Source organism: Chrysochloris asiatica, unplaced genomic scaffold, assembly GCF_000296735.1.
Source record: "Chrysochloris asiatica unplaced genomic scaffold, ChrAsi1.0 scaffold00007, whole genome shotgun sequence".
In the NCBI taxonomy this organism is placed as follows: domain Eukaryota; kingdom Metazoa; phylum Chordata; class Mammalia; order Afrosoricida; family Chrysochloridae; genus Chrysochloris; species Chrysochloris asiatica.
The window spans coordinates 25,643,977-25,649,558 of record NW_006408525.1 but is presented as its reverse complement, the minus strand read 5'-3'; positions in this window follow the sequence as shown (position 1 = coordinate 25,649,558).

The window sequence follows — 5,582 nt, the reverse complement described above, 5'->3', positions numbered from 1 at the left end:
CTGTAGGTCTTTCTTCATCTCCACTATTCTTATCCCTCCTTCCAGGAAGAATGAAATTGGATCTCCTGGTCCCTGGCCATGAAGGGCTCTCCAGATCACCCTGGATACCCAGGGACAGAAACGTCGGGTCTTCCTGGACTTCAACGCTACCCTATCTCTCCAGGGCTGCCAGGCCCAGGTGCACTCTTAGGGGCCCCAAACTCAAGATCCAGTGGGGCCTCCTGGTTAGTTTCTTCAGGACAGCTAGGACAATGAGGCCAGTGAGACCACAGGGAAGGTCCACTGCCAGCCCTCTCTTTTGACCCTCGCTTCCGTATCTCAAGCCCACCTAAAATCTCTCTACCCTCCCTTTTGACTTCTTTCTGGGGACCTCTCACTTCTTATTGAGATTTCTAGTCATCCTATCTTCAGCCAACCTGTTGTTACAAATAGAATGTGAGTTACTTGTTGTTAAGTGCTGACAAGTCGGTTCCAACTCATAGCAGCCCTGTATAGGGTTTCCGAGGAGCGACTGTGAATTTGAACCACCAACCTTGAGGTTAGCAATTATCCTACAGCACCACACCAGGACTCCTGTGAGTTACTTTGTTGTTGTGTGCTGTTGAGTCAATTCAACTCATAGCAACCCTGTATAGGATTTCCAAGGAGCAAAGGATGGGTTTGAATCAATTGCCAACTTTGTGGTTAGCAATCCAGTGCTTACCCTACAGAGCCACACCAGGGTTCTTGTAAGTTACTAGAAATTAACAAATGTATCTCTTCTTCCCTTTATTCCTTCAGTCTCTCCCTTCCTCCTTTTTAGCCACACCCCTTGTCCTTCCCTAGGCCCTTTCCTACAGCAAATGCTGCTCACACAGAAGACACTGTGTGCCCTACCAGGTTTGCATGGGCTAAGTGGACAGAGGTAAATAATGATGTATGCTCAACCTTGAAACAACAGGGCTCTGTTATACAGGGATTGAGGCATAGTCTAAATGGGTAAAACAGGGGAAATAATGTTAAGATGTTTCACTGTCTTATGAATATTGATTTCCCTTGCCTGCTATTATAAAACAGAAACTTGAGTGGGATAGAAAGGAATATCAGAAACCATGATTACAGAAAGCTTGTATGCCCATCTTCAGCCTATAACTGATTGAAATACCTAAAAGGGTTCTACAACTTGCCCAATGAAATAGGCTTACTGAAGAGCCTTTGCAGTGTATAGGACCATAGCTGGAACCCTGAGCCCCATCCAGAACCTTCTAAAGTGGAACATTCCCACTTGAAAGGACAAGCAGACCAGCCTGGAACAGCTAGAGGAACCGAAGATACTTCTTGAAAGAAAGACCAGCAGGAAAAATCCAAAAACCAAATATGATAGTCTGATTGGCTACTACAAGAACAAGCAACTTGTTCACCTGGGAGCCATCAAGGCAAGCAATCAAGTTCCTTCAGGACAAACTCCCCTCCAAGACTGAAACTCAAAGAGTGCGCATGAGCAGGCAGGTCAGCTTGCTGGCAACCACATTGGTCAGCTGGTGAGTGGAATTGGGGGAAAGGCAGCAATGAAGAAATGGGCTGAGATCAGCCACATTCCATAGACTCCCATTGATCTGGAGATAAGAGAGAGAAGAGGAAGGGCTGGTTGGTACAAAGTGTGGTGAGACCTGGGGACTCCTGAGTCCATGACAAGGACATAGCCAAGGAGGGCTAGAACTGAGAGTGAAGCATCCAGCTGATATGAAGTGAAGGGAGATGCACAAGAATGCCCAAACTTAGAGATAATACCCATTTGACATAGCTTCGATAGCTTGATGATCAGAACTTGAATAGAGGAAGATTAAAAAAAAAAAAAAAAGTTTTTGATAAAGGAAACAAGTGTAAACTGCTACAATTTGATGAACTTGACCTATACTTATGGATGTAGTAGCTCAAAATACCAACTGAGAGTCTTCACATCAAGTATTAATTCTATCCCCTCTGTATACAGAGTTGATAGAGAAGGGCAACTTAGGCACTGGCTACCTAAAATTGGGGGGCGATAAAGGCACAAAGTAACTGGCTTACAAGTTTTCAAGAGGGAGTTTAGTTTAAGAGTGTGCGGGTCAAGGTAGAGTCCCCACTGAATAGTTTTAATTTTGTCTGGTGAAAAGAGATGGGGATAAGATTCTTATGATTCAGTAGTAATTGTTATCATGACTAATTGCAACTCTCACAACAGGTAGAAGTTCTGTAAGAAAAATGGAGGAGCAGTTAATCTTACAATCAAGGAACAGAGGACCCTAGCACCGTCAAGGGACAAGAGCACAAGCCAAATGGAGGACCCTATCCAGAGAAGCAGCAACATCAGAGATGGAGGCAGAGATGAAGACATGGAGAAACAGAGCAGCTGAGGACTCTAGACTCATAGAAGTAGAAAGGCTATATGCTTGCAGCCAGGAGGCAGGCTTGCAGAATGTGCCCTTTGGTTGTTTAAATGATTATATATTCCTAAGTGTTTTTGCATACATCCAAAACAAATAAAACAGGGAATAGAAGCAAATACTGTTGAATGATGATGCACAGAGATTGTACTCATTACAATGAAATGACGAGTGTAAAACTGATATTCCCCCGTGTAAATTAACATTCAATTCACAATAAAAACTTGAAAAAAATAAAAAGACACTCTGCCCTACACCCTTCTATGTGATCTGAAGCTGATGCATAATACAGGCTCAGTAATACTTACTGGTCTGTTTGAACCACAATGTCAGTGGTTCAAGCTCACTCCTCAGGAACCTATACAGGGTCGCTATGAGCCAGAACCAACTCAAAGGCACTTAACAACAACAACAGCAATCCTTGTTGATTTACTGAGCCTGTATCCCACCTCACCCTATGCTCTCCTTGGGTTAAGCCTACAAAGCTGGGGGGTCGGGGCCAGGCTCACCTCATTCTGCTGTCCTATCCCCTCCTTTCCCAAGTCAGGGCCTGAAGGGAGAGCAAGCCTAAACCCTCCTTCCCTCTCTCCCCACACTGATGTCTCAGGCTTGCCTGGTGGGAGAGGCTTGGAGGAAAAGGCCCACTGAGGTGGTCTTCTGAAGGAGCAGAAGAAGTCGGTGTCCCCAGGCCCTTGTTCTCCCACCTTATGGCCATTCCCCCTCTTTCCCCTCTACCTCCACTTCCTCTCAAAACAACCTCCTCAAACATGCCTCTCCAATCTCACCTCCCACCCTTGGCTGTGCGGAGGTGGTGTGCATAATACAACACCCAGTAGACTGGGAATCACTTTCTATATTTCAATAAGTCCTATGAAAATGTCCTTCTTCTCTCCAGATAAAATAATTCCTCCCTTACCCTCTCTTCTGTTTGCTCAGGATTTAAACCGTTGGCCTGCCCTGCCATCCCCCTCATTCCTTCATGTAGTCCATCTCTCCTCAAGTGCTCTGGCCTCTCCTCCCTTCCTGCTGCCTCCTGGACCTCCAGTACCACATGTACACACGAGCACACACAACCTCCAGGCGGCAGAAGTAGGAGACTGTCTCCACAGGCACCCCATGACTGCCCTGTCTCTGCTTTCAGAGGATGGACTTAGCCACCTCTCTGCTGAGCTTAGATGAGGCCTGTGAATGGCAAAGCATCTCACGTACCCCAACGCCACTTCACACCTAACCTCCCCATTCTGGATCTAGTTAGTTTGGACCTCCCATCCTGCCTAGGGCAGAAGATCTGAGATTGGGAACTGGAGAAAATAAAAGATGTCAGGGCCCTCTTAGTCTATCCTTAGGCTGTCTCTGAGTCTGGGGCCGTGGGGAAAATTAGGCTAGAGAGCTTTTGCCCTCATTCCCACCCTCTCCCTTTGCAGGCTAGCCCTCCCCCTCCCCAGGAGTCTCAGGTAAGGTGTGTCCCCAAAACTGACTCCCAACCCCTTCTTGCCTCTCAGGGCTAGTAGCTGGCAGACTCCTGGAAACCCCTCTTTGTGGGCAATGTTTCCCAGGCCCACCCATTCCAGACTCCTAGTCACCTTTTCAAATACTGCTGCAAGTCCTGGTAGGCTCTGGGAAGGAGGAAGGGCTGGCAGAAAAACAGCTTGGGCCCAGAGAGAAGGGAAAGGAAAGTGGCCAGAACAAGCTCATCCTGTACTAACGGAAGGGAGGAGTGTTATCCAGGGTGCTGTCATAGCTCAGTTAGCCATCTGTACTTCTGAAAAAATGTTAGAGAGCAAAGGTGCCATTTTGAAGACTAAGTAGTACACAACGTGCCTGACCCAAGCCATGGTATTTTCTGTTGTCCCATATGCATATGAAAGTTGGACAATAAATAAGGAAGGCCAGAAAAGAATTGATGCATCTGAATTATGGTGTTGGTGGAGACTCTTGAAAATAGTATGGACCGCCAAAAGAACAAATAAATCTGTCTTGGAAGAAATACAGTTAATATACTCATTAGGGGTGAACACGGGAAGACTTTGTCTCTCATACTTTAGACATATTGTCAGGAGGGGTGAGTCCCTAAAGAAAGACATCATGCTCAGTAAAATGGAGGGTCAGCCAAAAAGAGGAAGACGCTCAACGAAATTGGTTCACATAGTGGCAGCAACAATGCTCTCAAACATAACAATTGTGAAGACTGTACAGAACCCGGCAGTGTTTCACTCTGTAGTGCATAGTGTCGCTATGAGTCAGAACCAACTCAACGGCACCTAACAACAACAACCTTTAATAAGGGATAACAAAAATCTTCAGCATTGTAGCAATAAATAACATCATGATGATTGGAGAAATGAGTGAAATTGTCCAAGATTTCATTTTGCTTGGACCCACCATCAACACTTATGGAAGTAGCAATCAAGGAATCAAAGACATATTGCATTAGGCAAATCTGCTGCACAAGACCTCTTTAAAGATTTCAAGAGCAAAGATGTCTGTTTGAGGAATAAGGACCCAAGCCATGGTATTTCAATAGCTTTATAGGCATGTGAAAGTTGATAGAAGAATTGATGCATTTGAATTATGGTGTTGGAGAAGAATATTAAATGTACCATGGACACCCAGAAGAATAAATAAATCTGTGTTGGAAGAAGTGCAACCAGAATGCTCCTTAAAAGCCAAGATAGCCAGACTTCGTCTCTCATGCTTCAGACATATTATCAGGAGGGACCAGTCCCTGGAAAAGGACATCATGTGTGGTAAAGTGGAGGGACAGCAAAAAGGAGACCCCCCCACGAGATGAATTGGCACATGGCAACAACAATCGGCTTAAGCATAGCAGCAATTGTAAAGATAGAGCAAGACTGGGTGGTGTTTCGTTCTATCGTACATAGGGTCACTATGGGTTGGAATGGACTCGATGGCACCTAACAACAACAAGGACATGGGGAAACTCAGATTCAGGAAGAATTCAAACTCAACACTTTAAAGTCCTTTTGGTTCCACAGTTCTGCTTCTGGGTCTTTGGCATTGAAACCCATTTAGTATCAGACTAGACTGCAGAACAGACTTGAAAATAAACCCCAGAAAACAGAGCTAAAACTGCTTATTAGATTCCTATTGCCTCAACCCCAGATAGGATGAGCTACAGGTTGAGACCCAGAGTGTCAGGACTGCCATCCTTGGAGA